This window comes from Dromaius novaehollandiae, chromosome 1 (genome assembly GCF_036370855.1).
Source record: "Dromaius novaehollandiae isolate bDroNov1 chromosome 1, bDroNov1.hap1, whole genome shotgun sequence".
NCBI lineage: Eukaryota > Metazoa > Chordata > Aves > Casuariiformes > Dromaiidae > Dromaius > Dromaius novaehollandiae.
In genome coordinates, this window is record NC_088098.1 from 43,726,965 (window position 1) to 43,751,325 (window position 24,361).

The 24,361-nt window shown below is 36.4% G+C and overlaps 1 protein-coding gene across 3 annotated transcripts in view; it reads right to left on the minus strand.

Annotated features, from left to right (window-relative positions):
* The window catches only part of MGAT4C (MGAT4 family member C), a 159,917-nt gene extending 137,942 nt beyond the window's left edge, over positions 1 to 21,975 (minus strand). For all 3 annotated transcript variants that reach the window (XM_064509894.1, XM_064509898.1, XM_026097108.2), the window contains exon 1: positions 21,821 to 21,975. The gene's annotated coding sequence lies outside the window, so the exon portion shown is untranslated. The remainder of the gene's footprint in view (positions 1 to 21,820) is intronic.
* Between the last annotated feature and the right edge of the window lie 2,386 nt (positions 21,976 to 24,361).

The following is a 24,361-nucleotide window of genomic DNA, read 5'->3' on the forward strand; positions in this document are numbered from 1 at the left end:
TTAGATACATTTTTCTGAAAATAGTAAGAACAGAGAAAAAGGATGCCTTGGAAATGCTTAATGAAGCTGTACGACCTTTCTCCATCTACAAATAAATTTAGAGAAACACCTTTTTCATCTAACTCAGCAATATGACTGAGCTTAAGGTAAGTTTGTTGTTCTGTTGCTAGGTAACAAAAATAGACATTAGCTATTTTGGAAACATAGGCATATTCATCTAATATCTGACAAACAACAGAGAATGGATTTCTAGTATAGAGGCTTGATCCTGTGCAGAACTGACATTTTAGATGACAATATAACTGGCATAACCTTATCTTTTTCTATTAAGACAAATATATTGCTGGAGAATAAATTTCAAATGGGTTTTATTTCTATTTTAACTAACTATATCCCTTGGTGGCCTAATATAAGGGAAATAATGTAGTTTAAGATTGTGTTGATATTATTTTGATTTTTAGTACCAGCTGAAGCAAATTTTTCAGCAATTTAAGCAGGCACAAGGTTACCTAAAATGAGCAGGAGCAAAATTGCCAGTTAATTAGCAGTTAATACTGTAAAGAGTTTTAGAAAACTAAAAATGATCCTTAATAGTTTGTAAACCAAAAGCAATGCATTTAATGAATTCATTAAATCAAAAATATAGATCCAGAACCTTTGTTTATCTCAAAAAAATCATTCAAGGTATGAAGACACAGTATATCATACAGTAAATGATGTGCTGTACAGAAAAATGTTAACCGATATTCCTGCAATTCTATGAAAGAAGTGACAGCTTTGGGTCAGACTACGATTGGCTTTTGCCTTAAAATTTTCTGCTGGTATGTTGCTAATTTTTATCACATAATAAGCACTGTATTGTAGGCTGGACCTCTGTATTTTGAAGAGAGGAGCAATTAAGCTAAAAAATTGAGACCTCAGACTTTACAGCTTCACTGTTCTGTACAGGAATTGCATTAATGAAGACCGTTGGGTGGCAGTGGGGAGGGAAGGAATCTTCATTCTGTCTTCCGAGACAGGAAGAACAATGCAGCTGCTTGTCTTGAGAAATCTGGAAGCTGGTTTTCAGGGTGTCACATTTACAGAACCATCTTTGGAAGAACTCAGTATAGAAATGTACTGCTTTCCTTGAGTTAACTCAACAGTGTCTTTCCCGCATCTTAACATAGCTCCCAGCAGCAAAATCTTACTCAGGAGAGCTAAGAGTCCCTCCCAAGCCATAACTAGTCCTATAATCGGTTATATCTCTTGGTAGGGAAGTGAACTTCATGGGTCCATCCTACCCAGGATTGAGCTTTTTTGTGTTTAAATTGGAGATTTATGGCCCATGTGAATGTTTCAAGGATTAAATAAATGTTTGAATAGTCTTTTGACAGATATGAGAGTTGCCTATCTAGTAAGCATTCTTATTACTTTTTGGCAACTTTACATACAATTTAATGTCACAAAACTGGGAGGCAGGAGTGAAAGTCTCTCTCTGAGATGCTAAACAAATTGCATCTGGTAACTTGATTTTGTTGAATGTCCAGAATATTGGCAATTTTCCGCAGGACACACCAAGTACAGATTTTCAAACTTTGACTTGAATTGTGTTGCATTTGTGAATTTAAGGTTTACTTTTACTTAATACTTGTTTGGAAAAAGTTTTTATGAAGTCATTATTTTTCTTTATAGAAAAAGTACAATGAAAATAGAAGACAATTTTTGATTATCAACTTAGTGGAAAAGCTATCTTGAACCAGGTTTTCAGTGACCACTTCCAAAATGTTTAGATACCAGGGATTTTTTCAGACCTTATGTGGCTTGTTAGTAGAGCTTGTGGGAGTGGAACACACTAATGTACATGCTACAAGAGTGATGTGATAAATGAGTTGCGAGTGAATAGCTAGTGGAGTTAATGTAGAAGGATGTATGGTGAACTTTTTGTTTCTTCTAAATGAATCATCCCAAGACATTTAAGGGACTACTGATTCTTCAGGAACAAGCAGAAACCCATTTTTTTACTCCTTGATTTCATCAACATTTCTCTGCCTTATATCTGCCTTTGAAGGTCATCTGTGACCCCAAAGCTCTTCTTAGCAGAGTCCTGCACAGACCACAGGGTGAAGAAATCTTACTGCCTTCCTGCATTTTAATAATATTAAGACAACAGAGCTCCACTTCAGTGATTGCTGTCTTGGCTAGCAGACGATGTTCCTATTTTATCATTACCAGAAAACCTCACTTTTTCAGACTAGTATCTGAGGAACCCATTCTGAGTTACCGAAATATGCAAGTTGGTCAAGCAAACAAACCTGACCCTCCCTTTCCCAAATACAAAGTGCACTTGATTCATTGATCTGTAACAAATGTTTTTTCACTTATCTTTCTCAGTTCAGAAATGGAATGGGATTGAAGCAGACCGAAAATGATTAAAAATCACAGGAGGAAAAGAAACAGGATGAGTACATGTGTAAAAGACTGCAAGTGAATATTTGCTATGAGCAGTGCAGCAGGCTCACATACATCATTTAGAACTACAGCACAGGCTTGTAGTTGTAGAATTTGCCTTGTTTTGCTGTTATAATTTATTTCTCATGTTGTGATAGTGCCCAGGAGTCCAATGATAGACTCCAAATGAACTAGGTTTTCTATTACACAGCACAAAAGGAAACTCTCTGCCCTCCTTTATTTCATTATGAATTGATTAACAAAATTCCACATATTTATAAAAGTTTTTATGTAACTTTAATTATTTCTGATTATTACAATATGCTGGTAAGTTAGGGATGAAGCATTTTGTTGGAATTAATAACAATTAACTGTCACTCTATTGCAAAACCTCATGGGAACTGGAAGCCAGAAGACATTTTTCAATACTAATTAGAAATGAATCTTCCTTTCCCATTTCAGAATAAACCACTGATTTCGTGTCACTGGTTCATTTAGAATAGAACTAAGAAGAGAAATATGTCATTGCTCTCATTATTTGCATGAGTGTTCATCCTCTACTTTAGCACTTGAAAAAACAAAACAAGAATAAAACCAAGCAAAGTCATAGAGAATGTAGCATACTAACTCCAACATTTTCAGTAAACATACTTTCCTTTCCTCAAAGTTAAATCAGATAAGGTCCTATCCTGCCAGATGGAAGACCTAACATCTGCAACTACCTTTATTTTCTCCCAGCACTGTTTTTTTTTTGCAGATAAACAGTGTGTCACTCATAAACCTCTCTTACAACAATCTCTTCTCAAAAGCTGTGGCAGTCCTTTTCTTCTATCTCTTTTCTATGCCACGCATCAGAGATTTCCTTTCTCAAGCACAGCACACTGACTTTAGAGTCTAGTAGTTCTACCGTTCTGCAGCTTTTGTTTCCTGAGGTTGTGGCTTAACCTACAGGAAATACGAGCTGTTACCTGGGTTGTCTTCTGTCTGCCAAAATAAGAAAGATGGAGTTCCATACTTCACTCTTATGAGAAAATGGTCCTTTTGAAACCCGACTTTTTTAAGGCTGAGTAAACCCAGCTCTCTCAGCCTCTCCTCATATGCCATGTGCTCCAGCTCCCTTGCTGACCCTCCACAGGACTTGCTGCGGTCTGTCAATGTCTTTTCTGGTACTGAGGAGTCTAAAACTGGACATGGGGCTGCAGCGGGAGTCTCACAATGCTGAAGGGAGGAGAAGGATCACTTCCCTGGACCTGCTGGCTGCCTGCCACTGCAGCCCAGGATGCAGGTGGCCACTTTTGCTGCCAGGGCGCACTGCTGACTCAGGTTCCACTCGCTGTCCAGCAAGCCTTTCTCTGCAAATCTGCTTGCTCCCCAGTCAGCCCCCAGCCCACTCTGTTTCATAGGACCATTTCATCCCTGATACAGGACTTTGTGTTTGCTTTTGACATTCATGAAGTTTCTGTCATCTCCTCCTTGCAGCCTCACAAAGTTCCTCTAAGTAGCAGCCCTGCTCCCCAGCTTATCTACCCCCAACGCCTCCCAATTTGGTATCATTAATGAACTTGCTGACAGTGTGCCCCAGCCTATCATCTAGGTTATTAAGAAAGATATTAAACAGTATTGGCCCCAGTTTCTACCCCTGAGGAATGAGTAGTAGTTAAATGTAATGGAGGAGACATAGCACTCAAAAGAAGCATTCCTCTTCTGTCACACCTATAGTTCATTCAGCTAAGCTTCTGATCCTGAACTCAGGTACAGTATGCTAATTTGACTACTAATGTCTACTATTTGCTTCATCTGTCCAAATAATTATTTTACTAGTGACTCTACATAAACCTTTTCACTTTTCAGTTCATGACAGTGCTCTCGGTCAGTTTTATCATCCTGGTTAAAGTTAGTAAAATGATTTGAAGAGCTGTTCTTGACCTCAGACATTGTACCCATGACATGCAAAAGTCTTGATGCTCTAGGCAATCTCTGATATTTATCATTATTGAACTTCAATTTCATTATATAGTGAAACATTCAGTATTAAAAGGCAATTTAAAGCATTTCTGTGGGCTCAAAACTCTACAATACAAATTCCCTGGTTCTTTGAGCAGCAGCTACACAAACCTGACTTTTCCTTCAGAAGATGAAAGAAGGAGTGGCCCTGCTCTCACCTGAGAACATGCACTGTATATCTGAGCAGTACTCAGTCAAAGCACATACCAAGCATTAGGTTCACTCCTTTGGCTAACATCTCAGGGTTTCCTGCTGGGGATCCTGACTTCATGCTCTGACTGTATGGGGCTGCTGCATCCCCCACCCCCCATTCATTCCTCAGCAGCTGCCAGAGATCCAAGGTTTAATTTGGTGCAGCATAGCTGTGCCACCTTGTTTCAGTTTCAGAAAGAAAATTATTCCTAAGCTTTGAAAAAGCACATGAGCTAAAAGAGTGTAAAGGGAAAAAAAAATAAAAACACAAATATAAAATTGTTGAGAAGGTAGTATTTAGCAGCTCAAAGATTCAAGAAGAAAACGAACATGAAAAGGTACAAAATCTTAAGGGAAAAAAGCCAAAAGAAAACAAAACCTGGGAATCAGAAGGTGGCAACTCAGTAAAATCAAGGGCCACCCTGTTCCAAAGAGCAGCAAAAGCCAGCACTTCCCCACCTGAGTAACTGCCTAGCCAGCTAAGTCATCAGTTGTCTTGTTGGGGTGGTGAACATATTAACCTGATTGTTCATTTAGTCCTACTATCTATTATGTTTATTAGCCAATATGCAATTGCATTGTATTTTAAGTCGTGCAAATCCTGCTTCTGGAATCTTTTCACATGGTTAAAGTTGCAAAAACAAAAGTGACTCAGTGAGGGTCACAACCTTTCACACGATGCCATACATGGACAGAATCTGTTAGTGAATGAGACCTTATATAGTGGGTAACCACAAGGCTATCCATACGGTCTGAACATGGTTCAGCAATTGCATCTTAAGTCACCAGCACACAGGGCCCCCGGTCCTCATTTTAAATGGATCTGCAGATAGTGCAAACACAGACGGGTGTCCTATGTATTATATGACTTCCAGTTCTATATGTTTAAAGCCATGACCTAAAGGAAAAGCATTTTGGACACAATATTTCCCATTACTTAATGGCAATTGTCTACTTTCTGGATGTGCCAGATATTGAAAATGGTTACTGAGCACATGCAGGTAAATAACACCTGTGGAGAAAGGCTTCATCTTTCCCCTTTGAAACCAAACAAATTCATTCATGGCATCTCTCTACATGTCACGGACTTGTATTTCAGAGAGAGAGTATTTCCACAGTCAAATGACTTGCAGTACTATGCAGGGCTTCCAATAATCCTTAGCATAATACTTGAAATCCTGGTACCCTCTCTCATTCTCATGACTTAAATGCAGTCTAGTTACTGTGTTTACATTAGTTGTCTGTGCTTTGCACCCGTGTAAATTTATGTTCTGTTCTATTTACTTCACCATATGTAACTTCCTAATGGCATATCGTGTTACTTTTCCTGTAAATTTGGGCACATGTATGTGGCACCCTGTAAAGTTGAATACATATAAAAATAGTATTTAAAGTCCATGGAATACTGTACTTATACATCACTTTGAAAACTAAACATAACAGGAGAAAAAACAAAATTGAGACTAGTTTATAACATGTAACTGTTGGAAACTCCTCAGCTCAATTAGTTTTTCAGCAAACTTTTTTACTCTGATTCCAACTCCACTAGCCTCTGTCAACAGCTGAAAAAGCACAGCACATTAAGTCAGCCAGAGTTAATTAAATAAATACTACAGAGATATGAGACTTCTTCTTGATTGAAAAAAAATCAATCAGTATAAATATGCATGGAAGTACTACAGGACGTGTAATTGTTAAGTTTGTTCAATTACATAAATATTGTATTTTTAATGTTTATTATAGAAAAGATGCACATGCACAGTCTGTCAGAAATCATCTGGTTGAAGAAATCAGTTTTCATTGACTTTCTCAATCACTTATGGACTGTCTTCTTGTTAAATTTAAGCTTTCTACCTAAGGCACTCCAAATTATAGGGTGGTTTAGAGAATGATTATTTGTCAGTCATGAAAGCATATATTATACCACACTGATCTACCTCATGATAATACTAAACTCCTTCTTTTACATAATTTGTTCAGGAATTTCTTCTTCACATTTCTTCTACAAATACTAAGGACAACTTTCATATTTTGAAATTAAGTTCTAAACTGTCTTCCACTTCAAATAAGCTTGTTTCATATGAAGTTGAATTTATCATTGCAATATGTTATGTCAAAAGCAGTTTCCTTGTTCCTCTAGACTGTAACAATAACTCTGCTAGCTATTAACAGTCAGTTCAGCTTTTCTGGTAGTGTTTCATATATATTATATCAGATAAAATATGCTGAAATCTTAATAAAGTTTTGTTGATATATTTGCAAGAGTAACTGAAAATGAAAGCACATCACTTTCTTACAAGTCTTATTAAACACTAATAATATCACATGTAAACTAGACCTTTCAAAAAAGCAGCCCCCACATACTAGTTTCCATCATGATATTTTTCATCATGACCAAAATGATTAAACTTCTAGCATCTTCTGACTTCATATCTTCACTAGAAATTGAACGTGGAACCTTGACCGCTAACTATAAAAGTCTTGAGCTAAAAGTATAATGTCATTTGCTGTTATCTATAGTAGATTCATGTCTTTTATGGATCAAACACAAGAGATGCCTAACACAGCTACTAAGATCTATTTCCATGCCAAGAAGATACTGCAGCTCTTAAAGTGCTTTCTATTATTGCAAAATGACAACGTCAAAAACAGTTTTCCAGGCTCATATAGTATAAAGGCATTCATTCTGTTAATTTTAGCACTTAAACTCTGTCATTAAATAAGCTGTCCTTTACTCATTAAAAAATTAAACCCCCCCTCCCCCAAATTAAAGGATTATTTCCCCTGCCATCCCTGTCCTTCCTGCTTCCATACTTTGGTTCTAACAGTAATCACTCTATTACTTCATTTGTGTTCATGGTACTTGACCTACCTTTCAAAAGACCAGAAAGTTTTCCAGTGGAGGAAGTACTTCAAACCAGTGCTTTCTACAGATAGATATGAGTAAGTGGAACTTTGCAAGATGTTACCTTGTGAGACATTTTGGAGCTTATGCCTCTGTAGAAAGAGATACTACAAGTAGATGCTGGCTATTTTAAGTCAACTGCTGAAATATTAATATATTGCATAGATACTTATCTAATTGCATACATATTCAATAAATATATTCATTAATGATAAGTTTTTAAAGCATTTTTTCAAATTTTTTCAACTATTTGATTAACTATATGCTGTCCTATCACCTTCAGAGAATTTGACACATATGATTGACTATGCACTCTTACTACCTTCAGAGAGACTCCTTATAAAGCATATAAACAGGCAAGTAAATATGGCTTTACAAGACATGACCTTTAGATTCTGAACTGTGACAAAAATGATCTGTATGCTATATGCATTAGTATGCATATGCATGATCAAGCTCTTAACTGTTCCTATGTGAAACTGCCACTGAAACTCAACACAAACAATATTGGTCTGATAGCCAGTTTTAAAGAATACATAAGAATATAACACTGGTGGAACAGACTTTGCCAGTGGCCCTGGAATTTGATTCATAAAGTAGAAGACATATCAGGACACACATTTTATTTACATATACAATCTCTCTCAGATCGATTCAGTAAATCAAGTATCCATGTAGTAAATCATAAATGGAGCATGGTTTTCTTGAAGTAATCATTTATATAATCAAATTCCTAAGACGTTGAAAAGCTTGGCAGCAGACATCAAGGTAAATCATTTTCTCATGATAAAACATGTCCTAGAATTGCCTTATCACTAATATGAAATTTATTAAAACTTACAGAGAATTAAATGTAACTGCTGGAAACTCTCGGGTAATGTTATAGTTCAGAAACTGCAAATTTAATCATAAAATCTGCTCAGAACATTGAACAATAAATCTAAATAAACTAGTCTAAATTCCCAAGTATCGGCACAGAGGAAGCGATCAGAACCCTCCAGGATCAGGTTCAGCGTATAGTGTATCCTCTGTCACTGTGCTACAGATATTCATCAGGTTGGGAAGGAGCAATTTCCCCACTGAGTCTTTATCAGAGCTCAGTAGGAAGGCTGCTCTTAAAGTATGCAAGATCAATAATAAATGTACAAAATTCAGAAAGATAACTGAAGATTTCAGCTCTTCTGTGAAGAGTTTCACTTTCATATTGCATTGCATTACATAGTATTACACCCCACAACCTGCTCTTGAATGCAAGACCCACTCGTAAAGAAACAAATCTCTTTTCCAATGCACTTTAGGTATATATTGTTCCCTTTTATCTTGCATACATATGATGATCTCACTCCTCTTCAGGCTGTACATCTATTTATTCCACTCATCTGTTTCCGCTTTACCTACTTAGGTTGTATCTTGATACTAAGGACAATATACATGGTATAATTATCTGGTATACACGAAGATATTACTCTGTTACTTACTGTTTTCTGCTTTGAACATTTTCTCTTACAGGTCGCACTGTAAGAAGACACAAGCTCATTCTGTTGCAGCATTGCAAGACAGCAGAATAAGAACCAGCTGAACCCAAAACCCAAATGAGCATGTTACAATGGTTATGCCTTGACTGTTGTAACTGCCTTACTGCAGAACCTATTACTCAGTACTAAGGAAGTCACAGGCCTTTTGCTTACCATGCACAGCAGAAACAGTACTAAATAGACAAACTCTTTCTCTCTTAGTCTGAAAAAAACACAATGCAGCTGGAATAAAGTACCAAAATAATAATAAAAAAGGACTGTTGAAATACTGGTGCAGATCTCATTGAAGAATTGCAATACAAAGATTAAAGCAGTTTAAAGGGAAGGGCCAGGATCCGCAGGCGAGGCTGTATTACATTCCATTTTTCATAGGAGAAGTATAGAGGACTATCGGAAACTCATCCCAAACACTCTAGATTGTAATAACAGGAGGGCAGGCTATGTCTATTTGGTGCACTGGAAAACTGTGCCAGAACATGAGATGAAGAATTAATATCTGTAACTGAGACTCAAATGGGACACTTGCTCTATGTAGATAAAAATCAATAAAAAGGACACAATGCACACTGGGAACTGTGTAATCTCTTCTGGCTTGTTTCTTTACTGGCATTCATGTGTGTGAATGTGCCTGATTAAAAAAACAACACAGTATCCCACAGACCACTTTCTGGCATCTGTGAACCACCTGTGGTCCACACGCTGCAAGTTGAGTAACACTGGAATAAACATTAGAGGTACGATCACCAGACAGGAGAGAAAAAATAGGGATGAATTTGAATGAATAGGAGATGAGGTGGTAAAAGGTAAAGTTAAAAGGAGAAAAAAATAAACAGCAGCATTTGTTTAAAAGGTGATCAAATAATGAAGTTAAATGAAATAAAATATGCTTAGACTAATGATGGGTTAATGGGAAGCTATCAGCACAGGAAAACAAGTCTATTCTTACTTCAAGGTTTAGCAGGAAAAAAAAAAAAACCCTTCTTTGAGCAAAGGAACTAATGAAGGAACTTTCCTGTAGATATGTATCTTCTATTTCCTATGTCATCTCCACCACTGAACTGGACACCTATAACGTGATTACTAGCCATGAGAGAGATGAAAGCTGTAGGCATACTGCCTGGCCAGCCAAACTCCACACACTCGTTAGTCAGCTGGGTACTGCCAAACAATGTACAGTGATGGAGTTTTCCCTGCCTTTCTTTCAGTGTCTCTCTCCTTAGTTTTTACAAAACTTGAAATGTACTTACCTTTTAACACCTGCTTCCTCTAGTAAACTAGCTAGTATGTTCAAAAAATAATTGGGAGATGGGGAAGAGAGCAAGTGTTTGTCAGAAAAAGCAGCCAAGTAATCATTATTTCCTTTGGAAAACAGAGCTGCTGTTTGAGGGGTGGAAATGATTGAACTACAAAAAGCTGATTTGGGGTTCTGAGATTTGAATTAAATATTTTTCATAGATCGTAACTGAGTACTGACTTTTGAAAAATAAGGGAGTGTAGAGGGTGAAGTATAGAGTATGTAGAAATGACTGAGGAAAATGAGATTCATGAATGAATAACTGATTATTTTCAGAAAGTAGGCGGCAAGTTTGTGCCTCTGGGCATATTAAATTGAATTTACCTACACTTCTGCTTTACACAGTAGGAAATCCACATTAGCACAAAAATTGGTATTATATAGTCAGTATTTTCAGATGAACAAATTATTTTTGCAAACCTGAAGCTATATTGTGATGATACCTGCTAAACTGGAAGTCAATCATAAGATCTCATCTAATATCTCATAAATCCTATCAAGTCTTGCTCCTGCAAAAGTAGACAATGTAGTGCCAAAAAAAAAAAAAATCAATCTTACTAAAGTTGGCCCTTATAATCACTTAAGAGTCATCACCTGTGTGATGTAGCACTGAAATGGAAAGCAATGCCAACAAAGCCCTTCCAAGGGCATCTGAACTACCTCAATAATCTTCATCAAATTAAATCAGAATAAAAAATAAGCAACACTAACATAATCATCTTTATTTTTATTTCAGCAAAGACTGAATAACAGCTATTGCACCAAGGTCTCATATTCACAATATCTCTATTTTATAAAATATATAGTATTGCATTTACTGTTACAGGTTCTAATTAATGTTTAAACTGAATTGCATGTAAGAAAATAAACTACATTTTACTGGACATTGTTCTTCCCTTTTTTATTGTTTTCTGAATTGTTAATGGACTAATTCTATTACAGAGTAGTGAGGTTTTAGAAAATGTGGAGAAAATGAGGAAAAAGTTGAAGAACTGTAAATTTACAAGGTGCTGGTGTGAGTGATCTGCTGTCAATCATTGCACTAGACCAAGGATCAGCTTGCATGGTATTGCTCAGAGCATAAGCACTGAATGAAGCAGACATTTGTCAGATTTCTTGGCTCTAAGTGATTGCTGAACATCACAAGAAGAAAGCTTGGTTACGTATCAGTCCATGTATTAGCAGACCAGTGAGCACTTTCAGGCTTCTGCATTCTGGTTTGTCCCCTGGTGAAATCTAAACATAAAGAAGCAGAAAATAACCCAGGCACGCATGCCACAAGGAAAGCAGTGGGTGTGTGTCTCATATTCCCGATCTGAAAAATCAGGGAAGTAGGATTCCCTCTCACATGTTGCTGCTGATCTACCTACCCATCCTTAGAAGAGCTGTATTTTTACATACATAAAATCAATGGGCTTTGCACAGCTGCAGGAGACAGACCATACAGCACCAAGTTATATAGCTTTTGGCCACTACCCATAAATTCTATCAATATGAAGTATTCTTCAGTCTCAGGTATTTTTATTATTTTGCTTATTAGGCTGAAGGAAAAAAGTGACAGTGGTTCTGTGGGGTCTTTGAAAAGCTCAGGATCTCTTTACAGTTCTTCCTGCTATGCTGGTGTTTTAGGTAAACATGTAAAGATTTTAAAGCCATACTCTATTTCCCATGTTGTAATCAGTATCTTCCAGGAATATTTGCAACAATTTGTTAATACTATAGAATGAGTGGAAAAGCTATTAACTATTTTAAAATTTGCATGTGTGTTTGTGATGGGCTTTAAGTGTCTCATTCAAAGATGACATTTTTAAATTGTTAATCTTAGAGTATACTTCTTAATCCAGATAGGCTTTCACTGGCTGAGGTAGAAATGCTCAATAAGCTTTTAGTCAATACAAAATCTGTACAGGGAATCAGTGAAGAGTTAAAAAAAAGTCCATTTGAGTTCCACAGTTCTCAAGAATCTACAGAGATTGTACACTGACAAAATTTGACCAGAGACGTGCAGGGACACCATCTCGGCAATTCTGTGCACTGACACTGGCCAGACCAGCATGAGTCAGAAGCTAAAACTGGTTCCATAAGGCAGACATCATCTGTAACTTTAAAAAGGTGAAGTCAGGGGAAGCAAGAAAGTGATCACATATGCCAGGCATCAATTTGTTTGTACCCAAAAACCTGGCTACAAAGAAATATGCTCACTTTAGAATGCACTCTCATTAGTACATCCCCTGCCAATTTCTCTTCCTGAAGAGACAAATATCTTTTTAGCCATCTTTGCATTTAACTGGGACTTACAGGCTTTTCTCTGATGACAGTCAGTTAAGGAGACGTGTGAGAACTAATGGTCTTTTCTGTGTGCCAAAGACCTGTCGCTGTCCCAGCTTGCAGACAATTAGTGTAATCACAAATCTTTACCTAGGGAGAGACACCACACCAAAGAGCTTCAAACTGCCTTCATTTTCTCTGTCCTTCATAGAGTAACTTTATTCACTGATTTTAAGATCTAAAGAGTAGGAATGCAGACGTGCAGGTAAAGAACGCAAAACAGTGCAGGAAAACACAGCACCATATATACTACTGAAAATAACTTTTTATGATTTCGAAAAAAATGTAAAAGTAGTAAAGCATCAAGAGAAGAGGATTAGTATGCTCTCTGAGTAACATTTCTCATAGTGCTTAAATCAAGATCAGACTGCTTGTTTTAGACAATAAATTTAAGTATCATACCATCTAAAACATATGTGATTAGTGAGCAATGCAGATTACCTATGCTAGATGCTCTGTCTGTGTCAGTTAAGTGTCTTTGAGCAACAGTCAAGGTACTTTGCATGCTGAACACAAAGCCACATCAACTTGTCTACAACCACCATGTCTAACTGTGGGGCTGATTAGTCTGTGGTTTGCATCACTGTACTAGTCCCCAGCCATCCAGAACAGGATAGCTATCGGAGTGCACGTTGGCACTCTGATGCTGAGGTCTGGGGTTCTTATCCCAAAGTGAAGCGAGAACATGATCATGATACACACACAAAGACTATAACACGTATCAGGGGATGCATCTGTTCTGCAGTATCTAAATTCTCTTCTCTCTTTGGAATATGATTATCCAGGTTCTGCAATCTACTGCTTGTCTGTGTATTTTATATTTAACATTCACTGGATAAAACTCAAAAATGATCCAGCATTTGTCTTTCACTAGAGTACTACAAAGCTACAAAGCTTCTTGCTTTTTACATTGCCAGCATTCCTGTATTTCTATATTCCTGTGGTTGCACACTGTCCCAGATGCAACTTGCTGGAGAGGGAAGAGTCTGCCTTCTCCCCTTGTGTCTACTGGTCAGTATTTGTGACATGATCCTGTAAAGACAGCACTATAGGTTTCAATTCCTTCAGACTGAGCATGGCCTAGAACTCAGATGTTTAACATTTAATTTCAAGATTCCTGCCATCTTGTTTAACACAAGAATGGAGTTGCTTGAAAGTTTAACCTCGTGCAGAACGGTCTCTGGAGCTTACTGAAATGCATACTCTAATAATAATGATAATTATCTTTTCAAAAACTTTTTTTTTTTTTAAGACAGTCAATCCAGTCTTGGAAACTGAATGTTCAGTAAAAGGCCGAGTTAAAGTGAATTTTCTAATGAATCCAAGTAACAGAAAATGAGTAAGGCTTTCCTGAAAGGAAGCATAATTCTAGCAAAAAGGCAGATTTTTAGTCTCTAGATTCCTCTGGAGGCATATGGCAAGCAGGGGCTTGTCAATTATCTACTATATTTATGGTTAAGCATGTTTATTCATATCCATGATATTTTAATTGTCTGTCACAGTTCTTCATGGTTCTTGAATTTCTGAAACCCATTGCAAAGTCAATCTAACCATTTCTCTTAGTGTAGCTTTCCTGGAGTTCGGAGTGCCTACTGCAGTGCCAATGTGAAACATTGCAATGTCCAGGAGGGAATTCACTGCAAATGTGCAAGGAACTGATACCTCCTCACTGTGTCACAATAAGGAAGTTAACAAGCCCACAGAGAATTTCGGTCTGTTTTTTCTGTTGTCTGCCTCTAATTTAGAAGTAACCTAAAGGTCTCTGTCAGATACAGGAAAAAATACTACCCAACGCAGAATGAAACATTTACCTTTTAGCATTTTTTGGTTAAATCAAACAAAGAAATTAATCCTTTTAGAGAAGTTCATCCTTCAGAAATCCTACCTGTTCTGGAAAGATTTCAAAGAATTACTGATACTTCTGAGCACCCATAGAAAGTTATATCACAGAGAGGATACTACAAAATCTTACTAAATCAGATTTAAGCAAGCCAAATTAGAGCATAGGAAGAACTCGTTGTAAAAAGCTTGAAGATATACTTGAGCTATAATTAAATAAGAAATGCTTTGTATGTCTCTGGAAATATATTATAGACCACGTCCTTATAACACTGTGTCCATGAAATGTGTTACCCCATTCTACATTGTGCTTCTCAATACTGCAATTTTCAAGCTCCTTCTCAACATCCCCATGAAAGATCACAGAGACATATCTTCAGCTGATGAAAGTTATTATAGTTGTACATATGCATACATCTATACAGTTAAACAGAATCCTGCTGCTTGTTTTGTTGAGAAAATAGGCATACTCTGCATCCTCACCTAACTCTTCAATGTAGCAGTAAACATCAAAGTTAGCCATCTTGGAGGTAATTCCCTAGTGCCTATTAGATAAGGTATATCTAGTAAAATACAGTAACCCATCTCTTAATATCTGCAAGCAGTGTTGGAGGAAGGCTGAAAGGAGAGAAGAGAAAACATGGATCACTCCTGACACACCTGTGAAGGTACTCGATCCTTACCAGTTAGCACAAGTCAATACTTATGAAGAGAAAAGAATGGCTTAATTTTACAAGCATATGGAGAGATAAGAAGAAATGTTAGTACAATTTACTTAAAAAGTTAATCAATTAAGAGACATAAATCCATAGGAAATCAAGCATCATTTCCAGGGATCACTAATATATTAGTTGTTGCTATTGCTTTTTTCCCCATGGTTCCACATGACTTATGAAATGATGAAGCTGTTATAGCTCCTATTGATCTTAGTACATTGGGTATAGCAGCAACCACAAATACAGTGACATTAAATACATTTGATAATTTTGGGGGTATTGTACTTAGTAAGATTCTGATATGCTTTCGAGGGAAGTAGAGGGAGAAAAAAACAGGGAATCTTCTAACTATTTTATTAACTGGGCAAGAACTCTTCCAAAATGTTGGTCTTCATAGTGCTTATATGTTTTTAGGTTTAAAAATTAGAATAAACTAGATACAAAACATTCTAAGAATTTGGCTTGGAAGCAAAATGAAGTGGTTTACTTGGAAGTAAACCACTCCTTCTGGGAAATGAGGCAGTGTTTCTGAATTATTTTGATAAAATTCTAACTGTAATTTACTAATATAATTACACATGGCAATTTGGATTCCACTGTTTAAAATCCATGTATAGTTGTTTCCTCTTCAGTTCAACTTTACTTAACTCTCTCAGATAACCTCTCCTGCAAGACAAATGTTTTAAGTTTTACATTCTTGGGATGTCACTGAGACTCCTTTTGTTTCACCATATGTCTGCAACTGACCTAGAAAACCAGATCAAAATAATGCCACCCTTTTTCTTCAAAGGAACAACTTAAAAAAAAAAAATCACAAAAAAAATTTCAAGACTACTGAAACCTTTCACCAATGAAAGTCATGACTAAGTAGCACTGTTATTGCCTGTCTACTTACTGATACATAAGATCCGGATGTCTGTGCTGCCTTTACAACTGAAAAGAAAGGTAACTAAGAGAATGACTTCAACACACCCCTTGTCAGTGCTGCAGACCATTAGGAATACTATAAATAGCATGATCAAATCTCAAATTGCAGATTCAGTCATAAATGTGTCTACATTTCATGCTTATTCAGGGAGGCAGCAACATTAACTGCAATCATCAAGGAATGTGACATCTCCAGAGTACTTTCTACAGCTCACTGGTCTGGTGACAGGACAATTGTTAAAAATTAATGGAGACCCTCAGTGAGTATAACTACAGCTTGGCAGCTGTGAAAGCCATACTCCCCATTTGCAAGTGATAACGTGATATTATTCTATGATAGAATGGAACAGATTATTTGCATTACATTTCATTCAGGAAGCAGTAACTCTTTTTAATTGTTTGAAATTTGACCACAATATTTTATTTGATAAATTAGTAAGTCAGGGAATAGAGAGAGAGAAGTATTTTCAAATTTTTTTCTAATTTTGCTTTGTTGGAACTAAACTTTCATCTTCTCTTCATCCATTGTAATTATTTACTTCTCAACCATGCAACATCTTCAGAAAGTCTGGATCCTAAAACCCAAAGTTTATGAGTGATTCATGCTAATTAATATATATATATATATATATATATATTTATATAATAAATATCAGTACATTGTATCCAGTGATTTTCAGATTCCTGTCTGAATTTTTCAGGAAAAACACAGCTTTGTTTGGCACACCCCAACTAGCTTCTGCGTGTATACTATTAAGCTAGAATAAACGTCTTCAAACTAAAGTCATGGGCTTGATGCAGGATTTGCTGGGTTTTATGCAGAGAGTCAGACTAAATTATCATACTATCCATAAGATTGCTTAAACATTCCTGCGTAGAGGGTGATCTAGAAGGGCACACTGACAACTGGAAGGACAGGCTGATTGCCCAATGCTCCTATTTAAAAAGTCCTGTTTGCAGTTGCTTTGAACACTGATGGCACTAACCATTTGTCCTGAAGTGAAAAATACCAAACACCGGATGCTGTTGTCAAAGAATGAGACTAGATACGGGACACTGTCCATGCTTAATACTTTTCTTTGAAAGTCTGAGGAGTCCCTAATGGTAATGCAAAGACTTGAAGACTGACAGGAAAAGCAAGCGAGTGTGCTACATGTGTCTTTTAAGGAGAAAAACCCAATCAATTCTACCAAGTGGTAATTCTTTGAAAATATGAAGTTTATACCTAAGCAATAGATGGAGTCTCCAAAGATCTTGGTAGTAGGTAAACAAATGATCAGGGACAGGAATAAGAACAGTTTTAAGCGTAAGGGATAATGCCTGAATGAATGGAGGACAACGGAGCAGCATCAGCCTTGGAACTTGAGATTCTTGAACCTTAACATTTCCTGACTCCCAGCAAATATCTGTGGAACTTCAGGTCCTGTGCCAAGCACCCTGGCCAACTCCTCTACTGCTGCAGAGATGAAGTCTACAGTCCATCTAACGCAAAAATAGTAAGTGTTACTCCAGTATGCAGCAAATAATGTCTGGGGTCCACATTTGGGGTGCCAAGTATGAGAAAAATAATTGCCCAGTACTGGTGGGATTCACTCCTTAGAGATCTTAGAGATCCTAACTAGGCCATAGTTAAAAGTCTGATCTTAATTATTGATACATGTTATCCACAGAGTCAGTAGAGTAAGTACACCTAAGTGACACCTCCAAAGGGTGATTTAGCTCACCCGGCTGAAATAATTAATTACTTTAAAAATGGGATGAATTGTTTTTTGGAGAGGCCTCTTTCTCTCCACAGATTACCAGAAGAACCTTCCTCACCAAAATTAGCTAAAATGAGCATCACCTTCACTAAGCCACATAGAGCTGGTTCTATGTATTGACAATGCCACAGATCTACGGTAGAAATATACAGGTATGGAAACAAAAAGCACTCCTGCTATACATGGGGAAAAGATCTTAACCGAGGTTGCAAACCAACTTTAAAACATGAGTTGTAAGTCCTTGACCATGATCTTCTTTTAGTATAATCTTTAATTATCAGGGCATCCATTGGACTTCATCTGAATAAAAATGAAACAAAAACAAAAAAACTTTGTCAATATCTTTACTGAGTGACAGATGTATGATCTACATTACTGGTCTTCTGATCATGCAGAATGGTAACTTATTGGAGGACATTCAACGTGTGCTCTCCCTGTCTGTGCATCTGGATTTCTTTCCAAAGGAAAACAGTGTCCTGCAGGGACAGGTGTGGATCTGTATCTCGCCTCTCCCACATTAGAAATACTCTTATTATCTCTGTTCCCTTTGACTTTACGGACAGGCAAATGAATGGAAGAATAAATAAGTATCTTCATAATTCAGTAAGTAAGGATTTTTCTGGCTTGGGCATATAAGGAGAGAAAGGAGAAGTGCACAGAGTAGGCTCTTAAGTCTCCTCTGGTACCCTTATATACAGAGAATTTCATTGATGGAGTAAGAGAATGGCTGCAGCATAGGGTTTTATGGCTATTTTTATATTCTGGGAAGTCCTAGGTGAGCCTCCATGTGATCTATGCTAGATAAACCAAAAATCTGTCCTTTAGACAAAAAACTTGGAGTATGAAAAAACTCCTCTCTCTCTTATGCCTATTGTAAACTGGATGCAGCTGAAAATGTATCACTACAATTCTATCTTTAATTTGTATTTTCTAAGGATAACTTTCCTTGGCCTGTTATAGATGAAGAATAATTTCTTTTAGTTTGTATTTTTACTACTGATGATATGGATACTTTTCCAGCAATCAATGTAAATCTCAGATTTCTATTCAGGTGACATCTTTATTCTCTTTAAGAAATATTACATGCATTGTACTTTTGCAAAACAAAACAAAATAAAACAAAACAAAACCCCCACCTTTTTGGCATATAGCTCAAAACTAGCTGACAAGAGAAGTGAGTATCTTGTGTAGGAGGAATGACTCAAATCTTCATTGTAAGAGTTCTGTTACCTGATGTCACTGTGAAAATGTATGAGTTGACTCATTCATAGAAAGTCAGACAAATAAAAGTGACCTGTTTTTTAAATCAAGTGACCTAATGCCAGTACTTCAATACAGTGGGCGATAGATGGAATATGAAATGGACCAAGCATGCTCAGTGAACATCATCTGTCATTCAAACACAGGACATGAAGAACCCTTTCCTAGACTAATGCTCAAGCTGCTGTGCAGTACCTATATTGTTATTATCATAGCTATGTTTATTATTTTAAAGAAAAAGTAAGGGTTGCAAGACTAGTTTTTATGCAAGGAAGGTAATTTTCTACGTTTTTTCAGGCTAAATTTACTTTCTTAATGAAAATGGGCCAAAACCATACTTTTTGTAAAATTTTTGTAAAATATTCTTCCAGAAATTATTCCTCTCCCCTACGAAAGACTAAATTAAACCAGAATGCTTCACTTGGTATCTGAAGTTTCTGGCTTATTAAGAGTTATTAAGCGGCCTAGGTATTTAGTGAATTCTAATCATTACACAATAAATGTCATCAGGCTTTTAAATTAACTACAGCCTGCTATTTATTATCTCCTATTAGGTACACTACTTGACCAGTTAAACTGGTTATTGGATTCTTGGTTTCTGGCTACCTGTTTGGTACCATACCATTAATTATCCTTGGCTTTCATAGGTCTGTGATTAATACCCTGATAAAGCAATGTGCATCAGTATTTAAAAGGATTCAAATACTAAAAGCAGTCTTTGAATGCTTTGGATCTGAACATTGTTAAGGTGTAGCAAATCAGCATTAAATCCACAGGATATCTATTATCCTGTATTTTGGCATGAATAAGAGATAATTTGTTCATATGTGAATTCCGACTAAATCGAGTAGGAACAGAAATATCGTGAGCTCTAACATGAACCCTAGTGATGAAGTACTGATAAACTACATGTACCTACGCACTGTGTAGATAAGTAATACTGAAATAGAGATTGAAATACTTCTACTTTTTGACTTTAAAAAACTAAAAAATTCTTAAACTAAAGGTGTAGCTGTAAGGCTACTCTAGGAAGATAATCATTAGCTCTGTTTGATAATAATCCAAGCAAGAAGGGAGAAGAAATAAAATGCAAAATATTCTTCTCCTCTACATGCCATGGTTATCTCAGTTTGAACTGGAAGGTGTGACTTTTGCTAATGAAAGGCAAAAAATCATAATGAAGTTTTTATCTTAACAAAAAAATATTGTTCTGACCTCATCTGTAATAAAGTATCTAATACCAGCTTGGGATTGTCTGGGCACATTACTAACCAGAGCTGAATTAACGATGGTAAATACTACGAGCTGCAAAGACAGGACTGGACTAGTAAAAAGTGCAAAAGTATAATACAGCTGAGAAACCCTAGTGTCTTAAGTGATGCCTGAGCTGAAAACAACTATTATTCTTCAAAAATACTGATTAGGGCAACCCTAGACACCTATTCATAGCTAGATGAAAAGACAATATATCTCAATTTTACAAGCACTTATAATGCTCACCACATATGCCATTATTTAAAACTTTATATTGTGCAGTCACAGATTACTGAAATAAATTCAGAGAGTTATTAAGCGGCCTAGGTATTTAGTGAATTCTAATCACTACAAAATAAATGTCATCAAGCTTTTAAATTAGCTACAGCCTGCTATTTATTATCTCCTATTAGGTACACTACTTGACTAGTTAAACTGGTTATTGGATTCTTCATACAGTAGCCCCTGAACTCCTTCAGTCAATTAAATCCTTTATTGCATCTGATTTGTCAAAGTCAGTGTCACTTCTAATCTCTTAAATCCACATCAGTTCAGAAGCTTTAAATGTACTTATTCTGTTGCAAAATTGGGAAGTTACACAAGCAGAACCTTTCCCCTCTCCCTCCTCCCTCTGTGCAAACCACAAACCTGCCAACAATGTGAAAGATATAAACACTTTTTTCAGTGTCTATGTACTGCACAGTCATACAACTACTTAATGAGACATTTTTTCAACACAAAGTACTTCTTATAAAGTATGTGTGTGCGTGTGTGCGTGTGTGTGTGAACAGAAACATATGTCAGGTTATTTGCTACCAGCAGATTGCACCTTGAACACTTTTAATCTTTGACTCAATTTCCTGTCACTTTAAATTATGGAAACCAGCAGAACAAAGTAACTGCAACTTATTCCAGAACCTGAAACTTGAGCCTCTTGGTATTAATCTTCCTGACTTTGGACTTACATCCACAAAAGTATTCAAGAACATTTTTTTAAAGTTGGTATGACATTAAATTCTCTCTCTTTAAATCTCCCCATTTCCCTGTTCATCAACAAAAGCAAGATTTTAAAGGAAGAAAGGAAAAATGCAGGCATTATTCTTCTGAGTAATGGTCTTGTAAGTCTAATTACTCTTTATTTAACCCGAAGTGCAGCATAAACATCCTTGCTATTTCCATATTGTAGAGTTTACCAGATTTATACTTGCTTTGCCTTTAAAATATTCTCTTTCTAAAGCATCTTTTTTTTCTTAGTAAAAGCTACTCTTCACATATTATAGCCTGATAAGCCTCTGAAGTATGAAAGCAATTCCCCTTACAGGTTAGACACATCACCTTTATTCTGAAAGAGAAGGTAAAACAGAACAGACTCTTACCAGGCACAGAGAAAACAATTCCTTCAGCTAGATCCAACAGTGCTCTGTGCGAGCAGGCAGCGCGAGTGATCCCTGGGCCTCACACAAAAGCGAGATAATTGGCTCTCAATGAAGAGATGTAAACATCCATCACCACGGCGCGGGTGCTGAGGCTGAAAGACACCGCCGCTGCTCCGCGCACTCCGGCTGTGAGATGATGTCACAAACATCAACCGGGTGTACTCTCATTGGCTTCTCTTACCTGGAATCGTATCTTAACCCTAAACTGTCAGCTACAAATTGAAATGTGTGTCTCTAATCACAATACATACACACACTTCTGCTTGGCTTCGGGGTCCTTTCTTGCTTTTGGTAGGGGAGAAGTAGACTGGGCAAGAGGCTCCTGCTTCAGGGGACAAGAGGTGGCAGGTGCTTGTTGCTTAGCCATTGAAAAGAGTAATAAAAAAAAGTGAAAACTGATTTGCCTCAATTATTAAATGGGACCCCCAGGGAACTGCATTTTCATAATCTGTTTACTAAATGACAGTAATCATGAAAATATTGTACAGAAGAGGTATTAAAGGAAAGGTTAATGCATACAGCATCTGGAAAATTCACTTTTTTAATGATTTTACATTGCCTCCTTTCAAGCCATGAGATTTAATAAAGGTACACATTGAAAAAAATGTGCAAATTCAAGAACATTGTAGTGCTGCAATGTCAGGTAGACTTTTTATGTATTTAAATCTAAGAACAAAAGTAAAGAGATGCACAAATGTAGATGCGCACATATTCTTTGAATGTTAAGTAGGAACTCAGACATTCTGTAGTAAATGAGGCATGAAACACACTGCCAAATGTACGATGTCCTAAATATAGTGGCACTAAGTATTTTGCTATATTACTGGAAATATTCCATAAATCACGTGAACATTGAGTCCAAATCAGTGCTTTAAGAGTTGTGTTTTCCATAACGGAATATTTTCATCTCTCAGCTTTAAGCAACAAAAAATCCTACTGCTCTACAGAAGAAGAAATCTTATTTAATATATGTTGCATTTATATCTTGGGTTCTATATCAACAATTTTTTCATTAATGTAAACTAACTGTTTATTTGAATGAATAGGAACTTGATTCAGTATTTATTTAGAGTAAATTATAGATCATATTAGTTTCTTTACAGTGTACTATCCCTGTCGCCAAAATACTATTCTTAAAAATCATTTCATTCAGTTTGTTCTCTGTGGAAAAAAGCAAAACCAAAACCCCCAAAATATAATCAGACATTCACGTTTTAGCTTAATATGTAAGATGTGAAACATATTGGAAGATTTCTAGAATAAACTTGATAAACAGCTCTGCCACTGCCTTGTGGTTCTTTCACAAAGTTATAGAGACTCAGGAGATTAAATTCTGGGGACTTAATAAACAGCAGTTCTGTGTGGGGATCTGGAGGCTAACCTATTAGTCAAAACGTACTTTAGGCCAAAATGAAAGCGCCTGTTCATTTATTTCTGCTCAGAAAACATGAGAGTTCAGATGGAAATGTATATATAAAAAAAGATTCATTGCCATGCAAAGTGACATAAAACTGAATTACAGATCAGAAAAGATGAATATGGACAATGGGAATGCCAGCTTTGCTTTTGTATGATTAATGATAAAGGTACGGCATAGTAATTGCTAAGAAGATATGAGTCATGAGTAGAAGAATTATTGATGAGATAAAATATGCTTAGATGTAACACATGTACAAGTTACATTCCTCTGAAAATTTAATGCTATAAATAGTCTAGACCAAACAGACATATTGTTGAAAAAATCTCAATATGCGGGTTGATTTGGTCTGAAAACTACACTGGTTTCCCAGATCTAGTTAATCTTACCATGATGAATTCAAGTTCTATACATTTTTTATTCTTACATACACTACACTTTATTCCTTAATAGTGTGAATCATTCACACATGACCTGCTAGATAGTCTTTAATGGTAGGGTACAATACTCTTACAAAGTATTCAGTGCCTATAAAGTATGTTAACTTCAGTGATAATGCAGAGCTTACATTTTGTGAACTTAAATCGAGTTGCTTATCAGCATTTGTGACAAATTATCAATTTATATATGCACCTTATGTTGGGTATCACCAGTGTTATGTTATGAAGAGGTAAGGTATAGCAAAGGTAGCAGCTGCAGGTAACAGAGCAGTTGCGTGATCCTAAAAATTCACACAGCATTTTTTACACTTGAACATGCTGTCATGCACAGGTTATAATCAGTTTTAAATTAGTATAACTGATATTACAAACAGTAAAAATATGATAGAAATTAAACCATATCTCTTACATATGCAATAGTTGCAAGCCCATTTAACAAAAAAAGTTATAAGGCCATTTCTTCAAATGAAAAATCATTTAAATGAAGTACATGTATGTAAAAGGTTAAAATAGCTCAAAGAGAGGCTAATGTGTGCAAGCCTGTGTGTATGAAATCTAGGGATACACAATCCATATATCCCTATCATCATGCCATGAATTGCTTATCTGATTGGGCTAGCCTGT